The 25624-nt window shown below is 45.1% G+C and overlaps 1 protein-coding gene across 1 annotated transcript in view; it reads right to left on the minus strand.

The window, feature by feature from the left end:
* The window catches only part of UGP2 (UDP-glucose pyrophosphorylase 2), a 95306-nt gene extending 71138 nt beyond the window's left edge, over window positions 1-24168 (minus strand). The window contains exon 1 of the mRNA XM_018555957.1: window positions 24042-24168. The gene's annotated coding sequence lies outside the window, so the exon portion shown is untranslated. The remainder of the gene's footprint in view (window positions 1-24041) is intronic.
* Between the last annotated feature and the right edge of the window lie 1456 nt (window positions 24169-25624).

Consider the following 25624-nt stretch of genomic DNA (forward strand, 5'->3'; position numbering starts at 1 on the left):
ATCCTTCTGATGTTCCAGAACAATAAAAACATCACATAATTCCTCACACTGAAAAACAAGACAGACACCAAAACAGAACCAAGCATAAATAAAATGCCAAGCATAAATTATGTTCCTCAACAATGGGTAGGTATTGTAGAGCAGTGTGTTTGTAATTATGACATCCATGTATGGCAAGCACTTCCTGTATTATATCTCACTTAATCAAGCGCCTCAAAATTCTTGATATGCCCTACTAGTTTTCAAGTATACATATTTCTTAGAGCCAGTTTAATGTAATATGGACCTGACCTGGCCTGGCCTACAAAGTGTCTAAAGAAACAGCATTGAGGTACTTGTACTGTAAACCTTGTTACCCTCAGGTTAAAAAAATGAAGTGGCCTTAGGTGCCCAACCATTGGCATGCAGATGGCCAGATGCATGAAATCAAGGACCACTTATGAGCTTAAATTTAAAACAACTTTCTTTGTCTATGGAACAACAAATTCCATAGAAAAAGGGGCAAGAGTTAGTACCAGGAAGAATAAAGCTCCCCTTACTATGGAAAATAATAGTAATAATACAATATTTAGGAAAAACCTATAGCTCCGAATCATGATAGACTGTATTAAGTGAAAGTCTGAAGATAGTTTTTCTTTGTCAAGGAAAGGATTTAAATGGGAAAATCAGATTAACATTTTGAACTGGCCAACTGAATTCCTAGTTTGTTAGAGTACATAGTCATCAGAATCCTCGACATACCACATTTAACAAAGAAGAATAAACCCTTTAAAGTCATGGCCAGCATAAAGGGTTGGTTCACCTTCAAAGAAAAAATAACCTATGCTGTCCCTCCTCTATATACAATGGGGTTACGTTTCTGATAAAACCATCAGAAAGCAATGGGAGCAGAGTTGTATATACACGAGATATTCCACACTTTATTATCACCAGTAGGCTTTTGCCCATCTGTAGGTCAATTTAAGTGTTTTAGCCAAGTTTAAGATGGGCTAAGCTATGATATATACAGTACAGTATATACACAACCCAAGGAGCATCTGTATGCAGTATATTTACTCTATCATATACGATCAGAAAGCTGAAAAACCATGCGAACGATCGTAACTCGAGGAGCATCCGTTTGCTGTTTCCATATCTTATCGCAAGGCCCTTATCACAAGGAGTAAAGCCTACCCCAAAAATGTTTCCAAAGTTCTGTCCTGCCTTCTTTTTAGGATGGACCAGCTGTTGGCACATTCCCACCACCTCATAAGTAAGCATTTCTGTGTGTCTACCTGCAATGTTTTACATTAGTGAGGGAGTCTCTTTAAGACAAGATGACATATCCAAATATGTTGGTCTCAGAGCTACGTACCCACAGGCATTAAATACGGAGGCACATCCAGCACCCAAGTGAAAATGTCAGCTTCGGAATGACCATTCAGCGTTTGCCTTGGCAGGGAACTATACAAAAGAACAGAGTGCCTGAATTGGCTGATCCATTGGACAAAATGCAGCCTATTTACACAAAGCCCCTTTCCAAATTCTGAAAGTACAAGCCAAAAAATTATCTTAAGTACCAATTGACCACTTATAATCCTACCAGTAGAAAATCCCACTGCAAGTATAAGCCAATCAAAATGTTTTGTAAGAAATGGTTCAGTGTTTCATCATACATGACGTTTACTAGCTGAAAAATAAAAACTAGGGGCTCATTTACATTTCTGCAGGGCTTTGGGGTGCTATTAAAAAAATTGAAATGCATAGATGTAAACAGGCCTTTAATTAAAAGATAAAATAGTGCAATATTGACAGCATATGATCATTAAAAATGTTCAAAGCTAACAAAAAGCTTTGCAATTTGTACTTTGTAAACAAAAAGTCGCTGCACTACACGGCAAAATCCTCATGTAAGAGATTTCCAGGAGACTTCCCAGTTATCAGCTCTTCAACATATCAATGCATTTTCTATTTTTACTTCAGAAAGCCTCAAATCTATAGCTTCATCCCTATGAATGGAGATAATCTGCAAGATGACCAAATCAGCCAAGCCAAGATTACATGAATGGCATATGATGACTGCTGCTATATGTCAATCTATTCTTGGCACAAAGCTTGGAGATAAAAATACTCATGTGCTCAATGTCAAAGAAAAGGACATTAAACTAGGTCAACCTATGGAAACATCCCAATTCCAAATTCTAGTGTTAAGCACATCCTCTGTTTACCATTTTCACTGATAAGATGCCAGGCACCCAGATTGTGACCGGCACCGATCATGTCTAAAACTACAAGCCTTTTAAAAGAGAACTAAAGCCAAAGCCTTTTGCTCTTTGTACCTTTTACCGTTAAGTAGAATTTTCCACTTTTGGTATGAAGACTGTCAGACTGGAGCACTCCGGATTAATTCTGTGGCTGAGGAGAAATATTTGTCTATTAAAATATTTATGTATTTAAAAGTGTGGTTCACTTGCATTTAAATTTGGAAGCTCCCTATTCTTGTTCTGCCTTTTCGGAGCATTGAGTAAATTGTTTGCAGGATTGCTTGCTTGCTGTCCTTCTCAGGAGCGGCCCGATACGGCCGTGCACACCGCACGGATCTGTACGGGCCGGCTATTAGCAGTGTGAATGAGGCCTTAATGGAGACTTTAAGTGACAATACAAAAGTCAATTTATTGTTTATGTTTTACCTGTGATATGTTTGTGGGAATGACAAGCAAAGCAGTCTAATGAAGGAGAAGTATTGTGAGAGTATAATGCGGTCTTCCCAATATTTAAAGCTGGATTGTGGCACTGCAGGTGTCACATACCGGCTCAGTAGATCAAGAGCTGAGTGGTAACGAACCATGGCAGACTTTTTCGTAGTGAAATTATACATTTTCTATTAGAGCAATTCTATAAAACTATAGTGGCAGCCGCAATATTAAATCTGACACTAGAAAACCATCAGGAGCCCTCTGCCCATTTATGACAATTTTCTTTTTACTAACTGTTTTATACACTGCTCTGAATCTGTCAAGCGGCCCTTATATACCTGCTGATCAATCCCTTCTCCGCACTCCCCATCCCTCTATTGCTCTGAAAAGCCTTTGGTAATTATCAGATGCTTCCAGGTATGGGGGAACATGTGATCTCTTTCCAAGATGCAGTGATCAGGCTGAGCAGCCAATCACCAGTCTCAAATACCGCCATGTGAGGAGAAAAAAAGCTAACCCTATCCAGCATCTGCGGATCATAGTTACAAACCTCAAGGTTGGCGGTGGCTTCAGCTGTTCGCATGTAATCCATCACCACTGAATACATGTAGTGAAGTACAGATGATCATCCCTGGATGCAGAGTGATTTTCCAGGGATGATCATCTGTCCCTATACGCAGGTAATTGGCAAAGTGTCCAATTTTATCCGAACAGCTATCATCGGCCTGTCATTGCTTTGCAAAGGTGGTATCTATTCGCACACACCTCAAATTAAGGGCACAGGAATACGCAGATTTCTGCATCCCAAATTCAGAATAGCCCTAATCACAGGTGTGAATGGTGTCTTGACAAATGTTCTTGTTACTGCTCTCTAAACCTGCACTACATTCCTTCGAGCCAAGTGGATAATGAAGCTGTCACACTCCAGTTCTTTGGCTCAAGCATGCAATGCCATACCACTGATCGCTAAACTCACAGTTTCTCTCTGCAGAGCGGTCACCGTCAGTCACCGCTCCTCGCTGAGATTCCCTCCTCGACCCTCTCTATTCCTCCACCATTCATTGGAAGGACAGATGCGATGGGGCAGGTAGAGCCAGCTGTCAATCGGGCAGCAGAGTGGATCCCAACAATACTGTCAGAATCTTTCACAGCCGCAGCATGGTTCTGCAGGTAGCTCACTAGATGCTGACTTTGGGTCACAGGAAGGCATTAGTAAATGTCCTCCCATGACCCAAAAGAGCACTATCGTCATAAAAAAGGTTTGGCCATAGTTGTTTTTTTAATTTAAAAGACAAGCTGGTTGCAGAATATATGGAAATATAAGTTCTAATAAGAGTAAATTACAAAATGATGCATAAATTGCATCATTTTTCTTAAATAAAAGTGATGTTTTCTTTTAGATATATATATATACGGAAACTATTTGCATTGACTAGCCTGCCTTTACTACAAAAGCACCCCCCAGTGGCCTCAAACATGGATGGGGTGGGGGAGGGAGGGAATAGCGGTTCCTTTGTCTATAAAAGTATCTTCTAGATTTAAAATATGTGTTTACACAACTAGATTCGCTTCACGCTGTGTAGATCCTAATTATGCATTCACTTGCAAGGGATAGCAGCTAGGTCTTCTCGACACATTAATTAAAAACTTTTCAATGCAAGGAGTTATTGTGAGCGATTCACACCCACTTGAGAGAGGTGCCTTTATTTCCTGCTAAGTAATCAAATGTTTTTCTTCTACGTTTTAGTTTCAGTAATTAAGCCTCATTAAATGTGTATTCCCATAGTTACATGCACTGTTATTTCAAAGCACCACCTGATGCCAGCACAAAATAATACATTTGTATGGACCTTTCAATCATGAACACCTAGTCCTCTTAGGAATGTTTTAAAGAGACACAATTACCTACCCATCGGGATCCGTTCCGGCTGCGGAGTCTCAGTATAGCTTGCGGTATACTGAGAGCTTTGGGTGACGGGAGGACGCTAGTTTGTGTCCTCCCGTTACCCTGAGGAGAAGTATGGGGAAAAGCCCTGACCCCATAGTTCTCATTTAAGGAAAATTGCATATGGCAACCAGCATATCATTAGAAAACGAGTTGTCACTGCCATGACAGAAAAAAAAAGACCTATGTACAAACATGAAAGGGTTGTCGCAGTGACCTTTATAAACCTAAACAGACAATGTGAGATCCCCACAGGGACACATTGTACATTTATATTGTAACATTACTCCTCTACACAAAAATACCAGGAGGTCACCAAGCCATTTCTTACCCTCATACGTCTTCTGTTCATTCAGCTGTATTTTTAAACTGAGGGTATTTTTGGACTAAGCTAAAAGGTCTTTGCTTAAATAAAAAAATGTATATATATGGACTGTATATAGAATTAGTACAAGGCCTCATGCACACAGGCAGAAAAAACATCACTTTTAGTTTTGGTTAGTTTGTTTTTTTTCATGCCTCTGAGCGCAGCTCTCTTTTAGCCACTGTGTTCAGATTGTGGCATTTGGATCCGGACATTCAGAATAAAAAGTAAATGCCCCAAACCTGTGCTCAGAGGGGAGCTCTCTAGCATAGCGCGTGCACACACTAATTCTAATAAATGAACATACAGGCAAACAGAATGAGGTGTGCACATATGCCTCTATGTCCGTAAATACACACCTAAACTAACATTTTTTTTAAGCTGGATTTTTTTTCCGCCAGCCTATACCAAAAATATCTAGTGTACATAGGAGTATTTTACAAAGAGCCCTTACTGACCATATATGATAATGCAATCGATGAAGTTATGGTTGACTTCTGTGGAGAGTACGCCAGGCAATACACACGTGTACGGAGCTTGAGCCGAATAAAAAAGCAGTACGTTTCCTATTAGGAAATTAATTAGCTAGGATTGGAGCACAACTGCCTGTGTGGTCACTTAGGGCCTAGTAAGTCAGTGCTACATCCAGGTCCCTGTACCTAGCGGGGCTCCAGACCTTTGAGAGACAACATCTTACATTATTAATTTACACACAGACATCATAGTGCTTCGAGAAGTGTCGCTGCTGGGCCTTTTTCAACACCCACGTCACATTTAATTAACTGTGGCAAATGCATTAGACCCCCCCCCCGGAAGAGGGACTGTCATTCACCCACAACAAACAATTAGCTTGACTTTTACACTTTAAGTGGAACTAAATTTATCAAAAAAATACTGTGCGCGTGTGTGTGTATATAATATATATATATATATATATATATATATACATACATACATACATATATACACACATATATACACACATATACACACACACACACATTATACATATATATACACACACACACTGCATTGCCTGTTGGAGTGCCCAGAGGCCTGGCATTGTTGGTTTCATGTGCCATCTCACGCACATGTGCAGGGTGTGTAATAATGTATGCATGCCTTCAGAGCTACGAAGATAGTGGCACCACATAAACTAAAGGCTGCCAAGACACTGGGCATTAAAAAGAATCTTTTGTCTGCATCTGAAGTCTAAATATTTACACAGTTTATTAGGAAGCTGAAGGTGGTAAGATGAGGATTTTTACTTGGTAAATAGTATACATGCACGCACTACACACACACTAAGAGCTTGTTCACACCATCCGGACCAGATCTGCATGAGTTTCTGCATATGCAGTGCGTTTTGCCGTGTACCGGTCCGATTCTTTTGCCTAAAATGGGCCTTCCCTGCGTTTGCATGCATTTTTGATGCATTTGCATGCGTTTTGGTGCGTTTCAGAGCAGAAAAAAATAGGGCATGCTGCAGTTTTTCCACATGCTCTGGAACTGAACGCTGTGATGTGAAGTAGAGCCCAACATACCATTGGAATACATTGGATGCATGTTTGATGCGTTCTGTAATTGCTCTGCATCTGCTCCGCACTTGGTGTGAACAAGACTTCACACAAAAGGTTGAACTTTATTCAGCCTCAAATACTATGTAACTATGTATACAAAAGCAATAAGAGCTTTTTCTGGTCTTTCATGTTTTAGTTGTTATGTTTGTATGCCATGTATGAAAGGTTTTAGGCTCAGACCAAATACAGGCATAGCTTCATACAGCGTAAAATACACCTGTATTAGGGAACAGTTTTGGATCCATAGCAATGAATAGAAAAGGTTGTGCTAGGGTGTACGCCAGCAAACGTCGGCACCGGTGTTTGCATGCACACGCGGGAAAGTTTGAGTGCAAAACATCCACGTTCAAGAAATTACCTCTATGTGCATGCTCGGGCAGGTTACTGGCCAAAAGTACAGTGGGGCAAAAAAGTATTTAGTCAGCCACCAATTGTGCAAGTTCTCCCACTTAAAAAGATGAGAGAGACCTGTAATTGGCATCATAGGTAGACCTCAACTATGAGAGACAAAATGAGAAAACAAAAGCCCAAACCTTTAATACAGGGCCGGTGCAAGGATTTTTGCCTACACAGGCGAAGGAGCATTTTTGCACCCCCCCCCTCCTGCACCCTGTGCACTCAGATGGCTGCTTATGCAGCCTTACGCTAGTGCCGTCCCTGAGCACATTCAGTCTACCCCAAAACCTGAACGCATTTCCTCACTAGAAGCAGGAAGGTCCAATTAAGTGGCCAAGTGTGTGCATGTCATGAGACTGTGAAATGAAGGCAGTGGATGGTGTTAAAGGAGAAATATAGGGCGAGTGAAAAACCCTTATCCCCATAATTCAAGTCAGCCTGTGACAAAGAAGCTGTCACCGATTGGCTCTGTTGATCCGGAAGTCAGAGAACACACACCGCTGACCACTGACTTCCCGATCCTCATCCGGCAGAGAGTGGAGACTATCAGTCACCGCTCTCCGCAGAGATTCCCCCCTCTTCTTTCTATTTCTTTGGCGCTGACTGAAGGGATGGACGGGGAGGGGGGCGGGCACAGCTGGCTCTGCCTCTAGGTGGGATCTCTACGGTATTGCCGGAATCCGTCCGACTGCGGTGCAGCTCTGCGCTCTCAGCATATAGCGGGCAATAGCGCACTATATACTGAGTTTTGGGTGACCGGAGGAGTATGCTCTGTTAAGTGGTCTCTGAAGTCAAAAGAGAACTATGGGGTAAGCTTGTTATCCCTTAGTTCTCTTCAGGGTCAAGGGAGGACATATGTTAACCTCCTCTTGTGACCCAAAGCTCAGTATATAGTGGGAGCTATATACTGAGCGTCACAGCCTGGACAGATCCCAACAATACTGTTGAGATCCACCCAGCTGGAGGCAGAGCCCGCTGTGCCCAGTCAGCCCTGGAGGATTGGAGAGGGGAGGTGGGGGGAATCCCTGCGGGGAGAGGTGACTGACAATCACCGCTCTCTGCAGGGAGATGATCAGGAAGTCAGTGATCGCGGACTTCCCACTCTACAGAGCTGACCTGTGACAGCTTAATTGTCACAGGTCAGCTTGAATTATGGGGATGAGGGTCTTTCACTCACCTCATAATTCTCCTTTAATTGCATATACAGTACACTAAAGACTAATTAGTGAGGGGTTAATAGTCATATGCTGCAGAGCAACCCAGAGAGGTTAATCCACACACATAATGGTAATGCAGACTTCGCGATCCCGGGACCGTGCGATCGTATGCGGCTGCACACAGCGGTTGCCGTGCGGCCCAATTGATTTCAATGGGGTTACGTCTGCGCAGAAATCGCTGAAAAAAGGCACATGATGACATACATCATGCAGTTTTTTTTTAAACCGCGATCGTGCACGAATGCATGGGCATCATCACCGCACGATCTGCCTGAGGCAACTGGGATTCCATAAAAATGGCAATCCGTGCACAATTGCCGCGCAGTCACAGATCACCCAAGTGTGAACCTGGCCTAAGAGGCTGTTCATTGTGGGGTCAGAAACAAGATCAGCAGAGAAGAGAATGTTGAGAGGACAGGGGTGAAAGGAATGTCATTTTATTATTTTGGACACACTTCAGGAAAAGCAGCGGGAAAAAGGTTAAGACCAGTTATCTTCACCCATTACAACGAGAAATACACACCCCTCCCCCATACCTGCAGCTCGGGAGCAAGAGACGGTGGAGACATCAGTGAAAACGATCATCTGACATTACACACAGTGGCCAGTCAGAAGGAATTTCTGTGAGACACTTCACAGACAGGAGGTCAGGGCGCACAGCTACCAACACAGAACGCTTCAGCAAAAATCAGCCTGCACGGAACAGGGGGCGGGCCTAACACTACAGCTGACGGAGAGCCATAACATTGCTCTTAATATCCAAGGTCTATCCGCCCCCCCCAGCAGCACCATCAAGCAGCCGCTTGACACTAGCACCAGCTCTGCTTTAATAGAAGGGTTAAAGCTGCTGTCATTTGTGTATCCCACACACTTCCTGTTCTGTAGACTTGACAGGAGGTGAGTGGATATCTCCCTCTGAAATTCCCTCTGTTACAGTTTTCACAGGAACAAGTGTCCTCACTAGAAGATATTTCTGTTTTAGTGGCAACTCAAAATTTGGGATTACCCCCCCTCCCCCCACACACACACACACACACTTTAATTCCCGATCATATTGGGACCAGAACCATGAAACTTTGGGCGTATTTCCACTTTTGCAGTCAAATGCCAGAAAACCACTCGTTACCTACACGTTTGTTATGTATTCCCATTCACATAACATATCCAAAATAGTTTTTAACAAAAGACTTCTGATCTTTTAGACATTTTGTTGCAGCAGGCAACATGGCGGATTCCAGGTTTTTCGGAGCACCTTCACAGTGATCTGTCCTCATAGAAAGACTTAGGACTGAAATCTGAGGGATTGTGTTTTTCTCATTAACATGTGAATGTAGAAGTCAGGCTTTTAATACTTTTTAATACCCCTCACAGCCCCTCTTAACATTACAAAGGAGAAGCCAAGATGAAATTTTAACCTTTAAGAAGCCAAGAAACCCTCATCCAAATAAACGCAATTTGCACTACAAGAAACTTTTTTTGGCTGATGCTTTGTGAATGGGAACATGTAACAAACATAAATCGGTGTTATCCCAATTTGGCTTCGAAAAAGGAAATACACTTTAACCCTTAGCCCTTTCCTTCTGAAAGTGCTACTTGCTGCCTGGCTGTCACACTGACCCTCTTGCTTCAAAACTTTCCGAATCACCAAGCCAAAATAATTATGCAGGAATTTCACAGAAAAGTCCTCATCTGCACTCCTGATCTTGACACGTAACTCAAATTACTGAAGAAAAAGAATCAGTATGACGCCATGGCAACTATTATCTTCAGAAGAAAAGGTCAGCAATGTCAGTCTCCGTGTTTCTCTCATGACAAGTTTACATCAAGTTCTTCTTGAAATCTCAGCTTAACCTTAAAATGAACCTTAAGGGCGTATTCACCTCAGACGCATTAGGGCTGTGCTGGGCGCTTTTTGCAACATACACGCAAAGCCTTGTTTTGAACCGCCTCAGTTCACACCAGCGCACTGCTGTGATGTGCGCTACAAAAAAAAAATATATACTGTATACCTTTTTTTCAGCGCAACATAATGCGGCACCGTACAACCGCAATAGGACTTAATGATTTCAATAAAGTTCTAACAAAAAAAAGAAAAAAGTAAAACAGTGCAATGTGCTGGGATCAGCTAATGAGCACCGCCAGTGCACACATGAATGGGCCCCTAACCAAAAACCGTAAGGCCTCATTCACACTGCTAAGAGCCGGCCCGTACAAACCCGTGCGGCGTGCACGGCCGTATTGGGCCGCTCCTGCGAGGGGCAGGTACTGTGTGTGATTTGTACGCAGCAGCCTGTTCTCTATGGGAGTACGCAGCCGTACGTTCACCCGAACTGCACATCCGTCCGGGTGTCCATACTCCAACTCAGATAGGATGGATTTTGTCTGCGTCCCAGCACAGACACGCGCACGGAAGTGCAGTTCGGGTGAGCGTACGGCCGCATACTCCCATGGAGAAGAACAGGCTGCTGCGTACAAATCACACGCAGCACCTGCGCTTCTCAGGTGCAGCCCGATACGGCCGTACATGCCGCACGGATTTGTGCGGGCCGACAGTTAGCTGTGTGAATGAGGCCTAACAGTCACAGATATTATGCCAAAACACTTGTCTAGAATTACACTGGTTAGTGAAACACAACTGTGCTTCTAAACATTTTCCTTCAAGAACGTTTCAAACAGTGAAATCTAAAATATCCGCTATCTAGTGATGTTTTACCGTGTAAATAAATGATTCTCCTTTTTCAGCGAATGATAACATGATGCTACAATTTCAGAATAGCGATCCTGTCATTTCATATTCATATAATGCCTGCGAATGGAGATTATCTGAAGTCGGAATGATGCAATTTCCATTACCCGTATACAACAAATGCTTGCAATAAATCTCCCTGAATTACAATATATATTAGGGATGCTGCGCAAGTATTGTTTTAAATTCTAGAAAGAGGAATAACTATCTGCCAGATGTTCTAAAAAAGTTTACCACTGAATTGAAACTGCATTGCAAATTGTTCCGCTGTGAAAGGGCCCAAAGGTCAGAGGGCCATTCATTTCCTCATGTTTGATGTAGCGCATAGAATCTTCTTATCCTTCACTTTCCCTTTTGTTACATATTAGATTATAAAGTAATCCTATTAGGTAAATAACAAGGCATTACTCACTATTATTAAATACATCAGACTCCCCAGGATCCATGCCGCTAGTAGAAACTGAAAACAAGAACACACACACACATCTCATTCACTGCTCAGAGTTCATGCCACCTGTGAGAGCTGTACATTACCCCCACATACATCTCACTCCCCAGGACCTACGTCCCCATGGAGATCTGTACCGTGTCCCCATGGAGATCTGTACTGTACCACACATACATCTCAGTACCCAGGATCCGTGTCCCTATGGAGATCTGTACTGAACCACACATACATCTCAGTACCCAGGATCCGTGTCCCTATGGAGATCTGTACTGAACCACACATACATCTCAGTACCCAGGATCCGTGTCCCTATGGAGATCTGTACTGAACCACACATACATCTCAGTACCCAGGATCCGTGTCCCTATGGAGATCTGTACTGAACCACACATACATCTCAGTACCCAGGATCCGTGTCCCTATGGAGATCTGTACTGAACCACACATACATCTCAGTACCCAGGATCCGTGTCCCTATGGAGATCTGTACTGAACCACACATACATCTCAGTACCCAGGATCCGTGTCCCTATGGAGATCTGTACTGAACCACACATACATCTCAGTACCCAGGATCCGTGTCCCTATGGAGATCTGTACTGAACCACACATACATCTCAGTACCCAGGATCCGTGTCCCTATGGAGATCTGTACTGAACCACACATACATCTCAGTACCCAGGATCCGTGTCCCTATGGAGATCTGTACTGAACCACACATACATCTCAGTACCCAGGATCCGTGTCCCTATGGAGATCTGTACTGAACCACACATACATCTCAGTACCCAGGATCCGTGTCCCTATGGAGATCTGTACTGAACCACACATACATCTCAGTACCCAGGATCCGTGTCCCTATGGAGATCTGTACTGAACCACACATACATCTCAGTACCCAGGATCCGTGTCCCTATGGAGATCTGTACTGAACCACACATACATCTCAGTACCCAGGATCCGTGTCCCTATGGAGATCTGTACTGAACCACACATACATCTCAGTACCCAGGATCCGTGTCCCTATGGAGATCTGTACTGAACCACACATACATCTCAGTACCCAGGATCCGTGTCCCTATGGAGATCTGTACTGAACCACACATACATCTCAGTACCCAGGATCCGTGTCCCTATGGAGATCTGTACTGAACCACACATACATCTCAGTACCCAGGATCCGTGTCCCTATGGAGATCTGTACTGAACCACACATACATCTCACTCCCCAGGATCTGTGTCACCATGTAGATCTGTACTCTACCACACATACATCTCACCACCCAAGATCCGTGTCACCATGGAGATCTGTACTGTACCACACATACATCTCACTACCCAGGATCCGTGTCCCTATGGAGATCTGTACTGTACCACACATACATCTCACTCCCCAGGATCTGTGTCACCATGGAGATCTGTACTGTACCACACATACATCTCACTACCCAGGATCCGTGTCACCATGGACATCTGTACTGTACCACACATACATCTCACTACCCAGGATCCATGTCCCCATGGAGATCTGTACTGTACCACACATAAATCTCACTACCCAGGATCCGTGTCCCTATGGAGATCTGTACTGTACCACACATACATCTCACTACCCAGGATCTGATCCTCCAGCGCTGACTGAGACCCCGTTCACATTGAGCGATTTATCGCGCGGTAATTCACGCGATATCGCGGCAAATTACCGCGCGATATCGCGCTCCAATGCAATCCAATGGGGCAAAGGGTCCTGCTGTCGCGGGTCGTGTGTCGCTACAGCAGGACCCTTTTTGCAGCGGATTTAGCCGCGATTCAAGCTTGCTCAATGCAAGCTTGAACGCGACATCGCGCGGCAAATCTCGCGATGTCGCGCAATATGCAAATCGCGCGACAAACGCGCGATTTGCATATCGCGCAGTGGGAACGGGGCCTGAAGGAACCGATGGGGAGGGAGAGGGAACAGCTGGCTTGGTCTCTAGATAGGCAGAGCCCGCCGTCAATCAGCCAGCTGGGTGGATCTCGACAGTATTGTCGGGATCTGGCCTGGCTGTGGCGCTCTCAGTATATCGCGGGCAATAGCCTGCTATATACTGAGCTTTGGGTCACAGGAGGAGGTTAGTATATGTCCTCCCGTGACCCTAAAGAGAACTATGGGATAAAAAAAGGTTACCCCATAGTTCTCTTTTAAGCCTGGCAGTAGGGCTCCCCTAGAACTGCAAAGGGTTAAGTGCTCATTTTGGTCTTTCTAACGTTATACTCACCCAAACCTTGCATCTGGCTGGCTGTTGGAGCATTCCCCCAGTGATGATAAAAGCTAGCTGTCTCCAAGGACAAGCACTTGACCCTTGCAGTGTGGGAGAGACTGCACCGCAGGGGTTACGAAAATGTTTGCCCAGAGTTCTTCTTTAAAATTATCGTACTCGTGCAGCACACAGACACGACATGATCATTTAAGCAAATCCCACTTATGGCAATTCAATTGGATTGCCTTGCAAAGCTAGCATTGTTATTTTCCTTTTCCAGAGTTTTGCATTTGAAAGACAGTGATAAATAATCCCCGAGACTGTTGCTGGCCTCGGGTTTAATAAGAAGCTTACCTTGGGCAATGAAACATTAGCAGATTTCTTCATCAAAACTGCAATATCTCTTTTCCTGCTTAATGGAAGGCTCCCCACGTTACACTTACCATACTGAGCCTCAGTTCAATCATCATCTATATTTTACCATTAATAAAAGTACAGCTTGTGAAACCAGCATAAATCATCGGTCACTGAGGTCTGTCTGTGGAAGATCCTCATTAGACTGTTAGAAAGCGGATGTGCTGAGAAATAACATCTTACAAGTATGTGATGAAGGACTAAAAAAAAAAACACACCACACACACTTTACTCACAGCTTTGATCCCAGGCTACGTGACACCTTTCTCATTTATGTCTATATGCATTTCAGCTGGACTCTGACTTGCCTTCAGTCTTCTATCATTGTACTGCTCCTCTCCTGTACCAAGATTGCTTAGGCCTGGTTCACACCTAGGCGTATTGCATATGCGCGTCTGTCGCGATTCGCAGTAAAAAAATTCCGCGCCAAACGTGCGTTTCCGAGGGCTACTTGGCTGTATCCCAATGGAAACACGCAACAAAAACGGCCCAAAGTAGTACATGTACCTTTTCAGGCGTGGGCCGTTTTGTAGCGCGTTAGGGACGGGCTGAAATACGCCAAGGTGGGAACCAGACCCATTGAATACAATGGGATTTAGATGTTTGAGCGTTTTGTAAAGTGTTCGTCGAGCGTAGAACGCGCTACAAAACGTTCAGGTGTGAACGAGGCCTTACTCTGATAGCACTGCACACTGTGAGCTTCTCACAATGTACATTCGAGGCAGCAGAATTTCCATATTTCCTGGATGGAGGTCATTCAGCATCATATAGCTCTTCACATCTAGCCACCACTTTTATTAGTTGGACTTATGTTCTTTCAAATCATAGAGGTTCTGTATCATGTATGTACCTAGGGTGGTCTTGCTTGCAGATGCAGTCTGCCCAAGAATGCCCACTCCGCCAGACCACCATTGTGATTTGGTCTGAGACGCTGCAAGGAGTGCAGGGGGACTTACTGGTATACTACACTCCTCCAGACTGACACCCATCCATTAAAGTATTTTGATATATGCATAACTCCTCCAAGGAGCCAGGCCACTGCTTGCATGGCTGTGGGATCTTGAGAAGAGTACGGAGACAGGATGCTGCAATGTTTTCAGCAGCCACATATAGCACCGTGCCAGCCCCTCCCACTAGTCATCATCAGCCTGCATTGCTTAGAAAGCAGAGAGACCCAGTAAGGAGATTACAGGCTCTAAAATAAGGTATGTCATTAAAACTGGAAGGTTTATTTATTTAGGGGAAGGCAGATAAATACAATTAAACTTTAGCTGTAATCCAGTTGCTGCTGCACAGCTATTACATTGGCAGCAGCACCACCAGCATGTAAACAGACCCGACTGCTATGACTTGGATAGCTTTTTAGTCCCAGCTGCCAGCTTTTCTGTAGCAGTGGTTCACTTCTACATGCTGGGGGGAGATGTCACTCCTCCTGCCTGAACCCCCCTGGGTGCTCAGGACCCCCATGGAGGGTGTCAGGATAAAGAGCTGCGGAGATCAGCTAATTAGCAGCGAAACACGACGGTACCCAAATACCGTAGCAGTGGCCAGGGTGTGATGGGGCTGCCAAACCTTTTGCAGTGGCCAGAGAAAAGCCTAATCGAGCAAGGTCTGTGCTCAGTCAGTTTCAACAGAGTGCAGAGGTGACATTAGGGATCTAACATACCCTTGATGTCTCCTTAAAGAAAACCCGTCACTTTCAATGTGCTACTACATAGGGGGCCTATAAACCCTCTTGTTATAGCAAAAAAATAAAGTTTAAAAACGAAAGTGTAATAAACTGCATTGCCATCCCACCCCCAGGTACATGCAACATTCAGCTTAATTATCTAAATAACGGGCTTTATTACAAGAAAACGACCCTCAAAATTGATGTCAGCATCAATAGATTGATTTAACCATTAGCTTTTTCTGTACGTGCCTCCAATGGTAAGATTTCTCCACACTAGCCTGTGCCCCCCCCCCCCCCCTTCCCTGTAGGGCCATAATGAAGAAGTCTCTCTATGACTCCATGGAACTTGGATTCTCCACATTATTATTTTTTTTACATCAATGAGAAACCACACGGGCATTCGAAGACCATCATTCGAATGCGTACAAGCTGCGTTAGTAAAGCAGAACTGGGAATTTTGGTGGAATTATCTGGCCAGAAGTATCTCCATATATATAGAAGCCAACATAGAACCCAATATGCAACATTCTGAATGCAGTTAGCCTTCGAAAGGGAAAACAATTTGACACGTTTGTACAGTAACACCGAATACTCTACACCAGAGGTAGGAAACTTCGGCATTCCAGCTCTGACAAAACTCGTCATGCCTGTGGCTGTCAGTCTTGCAATGCCTCATGGTTACCTACCGCTTCTCTACACCTTCCACAACTTTTGCCAATAGCTGCAAGATCCTTGCTACAACATACAATAGTCCCATTACTGGTTCCTCTCCTAAAATGTTAGATGCCCTGCTCTTATGCTGATCCAATGGCTTCAATACTTTGAATGACTTACAAAGTACCTGCATGCAGATAATGATGTCCGACTTTAACCTGACATTCATGATTTGCATACTCATTTTGGATCAGAGACTTAAGGGTGTATTTATAAACAATTTGCAGGGCCATTCGCCCTGTGAAACTATGAACATTCGTTCTGTGTGAATAAAGCCTGAACCAAAGTTCTTGGTACATTTTCTCTCCAATTCGACTGTCCTATTGTAAAATACATTATGGCCACCAGATGGAGCTCAAGAGCATAGAAAAGTCGTTTTTTTAAGTATGCTCCTTGGGTCCATCTAGTGGTCATAATGCAGTATTACATAAGGACATTCGAAATTACATTGGACTTGTAAAGAAAATATACAAAGAACATTCATTTTGTGCATCCATTCACAAAGTCCGAACATTCAACGACATTAGTAGGGTGAATGGCTCTGCGAATTGGTTATAAACTTACCTAAACTAAACCTACCTAAACCTAAAGTATACAAAATTACAGGTCAACATAATAGCTGAACAAGTAGCAATTACAAAACGAGGTCAGCAAGGGCAGCCTTCATCTTTGCCAGGTTTTGTTTAAACGAACAAGCTGCGATACCATATTTCATCAGCAAGTGATGATGAAGGCAACATATCACTGACTGTGGAGACCCTCTCCCAATCATCATATGGATGACTCGGAATAATACTTCACTGTTCAATGTCAATCATGTTTATAGGATATGAGAAAAGTGCAAGAGAATGCCTAGTGGTGGCACCAGTACAGAGGAAACCCTTCGTATAACTCAGACACAATCTTTAGTGTCATTGAGGGAGGAAGGAAGCAGATTCCATCATTGGCGTGTGCAGAAGACAAAAGGTCTTGAGGCCGGCAAATCACCTCCTAACAACTAACTATATAAATGTCTATTTGCTGGTACTTATGTAGCTGATGGATGAATGGCAAAAGAGAAAAAGTACAGCTAAGCCTTATGCAGAGAGCTAGCCCCGGCAAACAACCATCCACACGTTTTCTAAACATAGGTGTGTATGTACATACAAGCATCACAGGATTTCTGATGGCCATCCATTATCACGGTGTACCTTATAAGAAAAATGCAGGCACCAGAAAATGCTAGTAGCCTAGCTGTCATTTCAGACCAATACTTTCTGTGCCACTGACAGGTATGCAGATCAAGAATTCGGACTTCACTTGCCATCTGCATTAGCTGGGTCAATGGCTAAAACTACTGAAGCCACAGAAAACTGAGCAATTATGCAGATTCATCTCCGCAAAAGATACACGTTGGCAATCTACGGTTTTTTTCACCAAGCATTTTCTTTAAGTCCCATTCAGACCGGCCAACTACGTTGCTCTGCACCCCAACGCACAATGCAAACACACCCCTGACTCACATACCATGCATCGTCGTGTGCTGCAGTGGAAAAAAAAGGCTTGTGCATTGTTTGTCTATGCATTGTGTCATGCTAAGCAAGCCTGTTTGTTACATGGACTGCCTTATTGCAACGCATGTTAATTCAACGCCAAAAACTGCATAGATGAGAATCTGCCCTTAATGATGGACTAGTGTAACACTCGATTTCTTGTATCCTTTCTGTGCACTACACATACAATCAACTAAGACACACACAAAAAAAGACATCGGAAATCACAGAGAAGCTGAAGGACTATTTAAGAGTACAAGGTCACAGACAAGGTGACCTCTACTATATTAATTATAGCATCTGATCATTTTAATAATATAATACACACGTTCCATCACAAAATACTGTGTCCTCACTCTAGTGGTCCACAGATACAGATCCTACCTACAAGGCATCATTATAGTCATATCTACAAGTCATCAGTATAGCAGGGCTGGACTTAGAGGAGCCAGGTAGCCAATTCTCATTAAAAATGACAGCCGGCATCTAACCCTTGAGGCTTTCTTTAGTTGTTGTCAATGGACCTGGCTCCTAAAAACTCCTGCCTTACTGGCTCCCGAATTCCATAATAATGTTTCCACCCCTATAGTATAGGCTACCAGGCTCCGGGGCAGACGGTCACAAAAGGGGCCTCTGTACCAGAATACTTTGAGTCCCCCCATTTAAACGACTGCCCAGGTAACAATACTGATTAATGTGTACAGATGGCTACAAAGCTACACAGATAAACCGTTGGATGCAGATGGGAGCGCAATACCCAGAACACTCTCGTGGTACATAATTATACAACAACGATCACTCACTTCCAGCGTAAATGGTGCCAATCGGAAATAGAAGGAAGTCTGCACGCCTCGGTGCCAAATCAGGTATGTAATAAAGAAGCTTCTCTACCATAACACCAACATCATAAGCAGATCATCATGAAGATTGCCCATCACTTCTCACCATACGTGTGTACATGACAGCAGGTCCCAGCACCAGACTAACCCACATCTAGAATAAATGTGGCCCCAGATGCCATAGGGCCCCTGTACATCTGCCCCTTCCTGACACTATTTTTCACACCGATGTATTATAACACTCCACAGAGACAAGGACATGACTGCTCCCCCTCCTATGCACATGGTTCTACTGGCCTTCTAGATGACAGTAACAATGATCAATGGCTTACCATGACAGGTCTGGCATGTGGACTGTTATGGGGTGATGGGGGCAGTGATTGGGGGGTGCTGATGGCACCCAGTGCTGGATGTCCTCCTGCAGCACACATAGACGGTCGTGTATGCTGACATGCCTGGATACAATGTAGCAATGCAGCAGTCCCGGTGCTCCTGCTATGACCTCCAGCTCCCGGGAACTAGTTCCTGCTATTTCACGAGCTGGGAATCAGGGACTCCGACCACGTACACACCTCACCCACATCATCGGCTTCGATCCGACCACCACCTACCACGGGGGATCCCTGCGAGCACCATCTACACATAACGAACGGAACACATACCGATCGCTGCACGGACACCCAGGGGTTAAAAGATGTCCCGTTAACCCATCGTCTACCAGAGGGCAGCAATGCTCTGCAATGTGTCAGTCCATGGAAAATGCACAGAGAGATCCATTCATATAATCACACAGATCTCCTTACCTTTCCCATATGTAGACATCTTTGTTGAAGAAGATGATCGTTGGCGAGACTGGTACTAGTGACACTTGTGAGAGGTGTAAATCAATGAGCCAGGGGCAGCAATGTCAGCTCCCAAACAGGGAGGTAAGCAGACAAATTCCTGGACTGTAGAGTAGAGGGGCGGTCTGCTCCCCAGCGAATGTGCTGGCACACGGAAAGTTAGGAGCACGAATTACTTCAACCAGCCGCCTCCACTAGGTGCCCCTTCTCTGTACAACGCCACCTCTTTAGATGCGCTGGGTAGGGGTGAAAGCTCGGCATTTCATCAATGGGGGTGGGCGTGGCCCAGATGCCATGTGATCTCCCCCTTCCCAGAGGAGGCCAGGCTTTTAGTGCACGTACACTCTCCCCCTCCTCTGACAGATGACTAATGTGTTAACCTGTTCACTGCCAGGCATCCAGCCAAGCAAATACGAGGGGCCAGCGCAGGGATCGCTGGCTGTGTACATCATTCCTTCATTACACGGTACATACACCACCTATGCAGTCCCTCTGGACACAGGACACGAAATGGTGCCTGCCCCCCTCCCTCCTACAGAGCGCATCCACACCAACAGCCAACCAGAGTCACACACATGCCATAGCTGGTTTCCTGCACTCAGCCCCAGCAGCAGATCCCAGCACACTCATCCTCTGCTGCATGGCAGCTGTCAGTCCACAAGACGACACATTGACAGGAGAATGGGGAGTCTGATCGGATCATCGGACCAGGAGAAGACACACTGACAGGAGAATGGGGAGTCTGATCGGACGAGGAGAAGACACACTGACAGGAGAATGGGGAGTCTGATCGGACCAGGAGAAGACACACTGACAGGAGAATGGGGAGTCTGATCGGACCAAGAGAAGACACACTGACAGGAGAATGGGGAGTCTGATCGGACCAAGAGAAGACACACTGACAGGAGAATGGGGAGCCTGATCGGACCAGGAGAAGACACACTGAAAGGAGAATGGGGAGCCTGATCGGACCAGGAGAAGACACACTGAAAGGAGAATGGGGAGCCTGATCGGACCAGGAGAAGACACACTGACAGGAGAATGGGGAGTCTGATGAGACCAGGAGAAGACACATTTACAAGACTAACAGCCGAATGGGGAGTCTGACCAGTAGAAGACACTAACAGGAGAATGTGGACACTGATCACACAAAGAAAAGACACATTGACAGGAGGAGAATGGAGAGTGTGATAAGACAAGGTGACACATTGACAGGAATGACTGTGGAATGGAGAGTCTGATCAGGAAAGTAATCAGCTGAGAGATGCAGGAGATTGTATATGGTGTCACACAAGGTTGAAAGAAAGTTTGGACTTGAGCCAGTTAAAGTGGAATTCTTTCAGTCTTAATGCACCCCAACACAGTTTACCAGCGCACCTATGTTGGTGCCAAACTACTTTGGGTTGCGGTGATGCTCTGCATTACAAAAAAATAGTGCATGCCCCTTTCTTGGTGCATTGGAGACTATTCAAATGAATAGGCTGCCTAACCAAACGAAGGTGTTTAAACACAGCTAAAAAGCATGAACCCAGCCCTATAGGCCACTAATACCAGCCCGATGTAGTGTGTTCAATGCACCTTACGTTACGTGCTATAATGCATGTGCGTTGTGTAGCGTAATGTAAATTATTCTACCGCTGCCTAATGGGCACATGTGGAGCTGCCAGATCTGCCGTAGTGATCTGAGTGGCAGAGATGCCAAGGTTAGCACTGACTGGCAGAAATATACTTTGGAGCTTTTCCCTGAATTCCTGTCTATGACCCCACTGGGGAGATTTTGACTCATTTTCCATCTCTGTGAACCAGTGTATGAAATGGAGACTGGGGCTCACATCAGCTTAGGATAGCAACAAAACAATACTTTCATAGAAGTCCTAACCCTTAGCCACCCTACTAAAAAACATGATTTTGTCTTACCCTTATTGGAGATATTTACCATCATTCCCTATTCTAAATGGAAGCGAGGACAAATCTCCAGTAAAAATAGAGACAAAAAAAAAAAAAAACTCCTGATGAAGCTCTAAGGCCCCTTTCACACGGGCTGATCATGGGTTCCCTCCTGATCAGAGCAGCCGCTGTGACATCCGTGTCCGTCCTGATTAAAAGTGAAATGACTGGACCTCACTATGGGGAATCGGATGACAAAGGAAATGTGTCCATTTACATCAGATCATCCCCGATCCAGCGAGCTCAGGTCCGTTGCAATGGAACACTGTTCAGTTTGTTTTTCCGGACTTGGCCGGAGCCAGGGGTAAAAGGATGCATATCTGTTTAGAGCCGACTGCCCATAAACTAGCAATGGGCATCTGAGCGGGTCCTCCTGAAAAAAACTGACAGGGGCCTAACCCTTCCCTGATATATATCATAAAATGTTTGGAGTGGAGCCAGGGCCGGATTTACTCTCCCTGCTGCCCCAAGGCCAGGTTCCGCAATATCCCCCCCGCCCCTTTCCATCAATGGAGAATGGCAACCGGGCGGCAGGGCTAATTTCAATTTTTTATTGTTGTTTATTTTTTTAACTTTTTTATCACTTTTAATTTAATTATTTCTTCGTTTTTTTATAGGAGCGGCAGGGTTACTATTAACCCTGCCGCTCTGCTCACTGCATTGGCTGCCAGTGAGGAGACAGACTAGGCGGCGGAGGACGGAGCGAACAAGGAGAGAGGTAGGTGCAGGGGGGTGGGGAGGGGAGGAGGACAGGCTGCAGACTTTTTACATGTGATCTTGGCGACATCGCCGAGATCACTTGTAAACGAACAATCGGCTTCCCTCACTCTACATTTAGTCCTGCTTGTGCAAAGCAGGACTAAATGTAGAGAGGGCAACTTACCGCCCGGCGCCCGCAACTTCCTCACAAGGACACCGCTGCCGCCCCTCTGCGCCCTGCCGCCCTTCTCCGCGCCCTGCCGCCCCAAGGCCGGGCCTCAGTGGCCTTGAGAAGAATCCGGCCCTGGGTGGAGCTGGTTTGGCCCAACTTCCACCCTTTTTTTTTAAGTAATAGTCTATATAGCCTCCCGTTATCCCTGACTAAAGCTGGCCATACATCTATAGATTATCTGCAGAGTTTCTATGGTCAGATGGAAAAAGTGCAACAGATTCCTCCATCTACACTAAACTGTGTGGATGGAGGAATCCCCCACTGGGCCAAGCTTCAGTATCTTGCTAGTCGGCCCCGCTGGCTGTCAAAATACCTGAATAATCCGATTGGATGCAGGCATTGTTCAGGTACTTTGAGAGCCAGCGGAGCAGACTTATCAAGATACTTGACTTGCTTGGCCCAACAGGAGATTCCTCCATCCACACAGTTTAGTGTAGATGGAGGAATCTGTTGCACTTTTTCCATCTGACCATAAAAAATCTGCAGATAATCTATAGGTGTATGGCCAGCTTAAATCTTCCTTCCTTAGCGCGGCTTTTTTTAGAGCGACCCTGTTGCTACAGCTAAAAATTAAACCAAAGGCAGCCTGCGTAAAATTACTGTTACACCACAGCTATCCAACCCTTCCAGGTGTGCTGCGGATGCAGAAAGCTCGCGTCCAGGGGGGCGATCATCTCTCCGCCTGTCATGGCTTTGTACAGGCTCAGCATCTGCAACTATCCACATGTCGGTCCAGTCCCAGGAATTCTGTGGATTTATGCCGCAGATGGCACAATTTGTGTGAATCAGGTCTAACATTTCTCCTTTCACAGGATGTCAATGGCTTGATGTTTTTTAATGCAGCGACAGGGTCACTTTAACCCAACACTCCTTGAACGTGATACCCCATTTTCTATTTTAGATTCTGATGACTATGGTTGACCTTTAATTGTGTGTGGCACCTCTGGTCAGGCGACACTCTGTCCCTTTACCGGAGAGGCTGGGCTTGGCATGACTTACTGCCTGAGCATCAGTGCAGGTTTATTTTAGGAACTGTCTGCGAGTGACCTCTCTGCCTTCTGACAGTTGCAACATCATACCCTGACCTTGACTAGGACGTGTTACATTGATCATGCACAGCAAGCAAACACATGGCACTGCCAATGATCAGGCCCTGCCAAGCTAAATCTCCATTATGCAAGCATGCGGCTGTGCCCCCTGTGCTGGTGCCAGCACTGTTATGACAGTGCACTGACACTCTGCTACAGCAGCTGTGCCTTACAAGTCCCTACAGTGCCTGCTGGGACTTTTAGTACCACCATGAGCGCACCTTTGACATAATGCAATATTACTTGTACAGACTACAATGTATCTTGTCTACATTGCTACAAATGTGCACACACGGAGAACATGACCAGTGCCAGCGGAGGAAACATGACCAACCCCCTGTTCTTAACATGGACAAGCACATAGAAGCCTGTGAGCCCAACATGGCGTTGCAGGTATGCAGCAGCTCCATTCTACACATGCAGAGGGGAGAGTGAGCCGCTGATACGCACCTGATAAGAGAAGCTATAGCCGGGCCAGGACTCCCTGGACTGACTGCCTGGAGCACTTCCGTCACACTGACATCACACAGTTTACCGCCCCTTACTAGGCTCTGGAAAGTCAGTAAACCACATCTGTCTGCTAAGCAACGTCCATTTTCCCGGAGCTCATTACCTGTGTTTCATTGACTAAATCACATGAAACATGGCGGCCCGCCCAGTTCGGGGAGAACATAGCACTGGAGACTTCTTGTTTACATACAGCCTGTAGAGCGCGTTTTCAGTTGTTATAGTTATCCTATCAAACGTAGGGAAGAGAAGACGCCTCTAGCGCTGACCAATAGAAATGCTCTGTTCATCTTCTAATTGAAGGGTCAAGCTTAGCGCACTGTAGGCTGTAGCAGTGTGATGATGAATTGATTGTGACAAGGCAATCTGGGGATAATGATATTAGCAAAATCTGCAGCTAGAAGTTAACTTCAAACTGCAGATAACTGTCCATGGGCGCCATTGAACCTGTGATTGCCCATGCCCACACTCAGGTGGTGAGATCTCTGTGATTGATCCCATTAAAAAGAACCTGTCACTTAGTCCATACTCAGGTGGTGAGGTCTCTGTGATGGATTCCATTAAAGAGAACCTGACACTTTGTCCATACTCAGGTGGTGAGGTCTCTGTGATGGATTCCATTAAAGAGAACCTGTCACTTAGTCCATACTCAGGTGGTGAGGTCTCTGTGATGGATTCCATTAAAAAGAACCTGTCACTTAGTCCATACTCAGGTGGTGAGGTCTCTGTGATGGATTCCATTAAAGAGAACCTGACACTTTGTCCATACTCAGGTGGTGAGATGTCTGTGATTGATTCCATTAAAGTTCTGGAAAATGTTATACTGCATGTCGTGCTTAGCAGGCAGTGCCGCTTGCCAAACAAGATCATTGCAGTTGTGGTGTGGTATTGCAATGTAAAATCCCCTTTAGGATCAAAGGAAAATAAACAGGCATTCAGGAGATGGCAGTGTCAACTTGCTGTCAACCATGCTCTGAAAAGTGATCCACTGCAGATCACTTTTCAGAGGGCAGTAAAGCCTTAGGCCCCTTTTGCACGGTCTGATGAGGAGGGGATCAGTGCACAGATCCCCTCTTGATCGGAGCGAAAAGGATCGCATGTCACCGCTGTGACATCTGTGTCTGTCCAGTTTTTTCCTCCATCAAAAAAATAAAATTACCGGACCTATGTTGGTCTATGTGAAATCAGATGTAAACGGACCTGTTTCTCCTCACCCCTGATCTTAAACAATCGGGTCATGCTCTGATAGACCTTTCACACAGACATTCTGGTCGGGTCTGTCTGTCCGTTTTTCAGGTGGATCTGATTGGAAGCCCAATGTAAAGGTGCCCACACACCTTGCGATAATCGTACGATAATCACGGGAAATCCCACGATTATCGTAAGGTGCGTGGAAGCCATCGAAGCTCTACTACTGTAAGGTTGCACGACTTTTATCTTACAAACATGTTCGAAACCCCGCCGAGAATCGTATGGTTTTTGGCGGGTGTGTAGCATGTCCGTTCGGCATTGCGGTCATTGCAAGT

Source organism: Nanorana parkeri, unplaced genomic scaffold (assembly GCF_000935625.1).
Source record: "Nanorana parkeri isolate BGI_ZX_2015 unplaced genomic scaffold, ASM93562v1 scaffold11, whole genome shotgun sequence".
Classification (NCBI taxonomy): Eukaryota; Metazoa; Chordata; class Amphibia; order Anura; family Dicroglossidae; genus Nanorana; species Nanorana parkeri.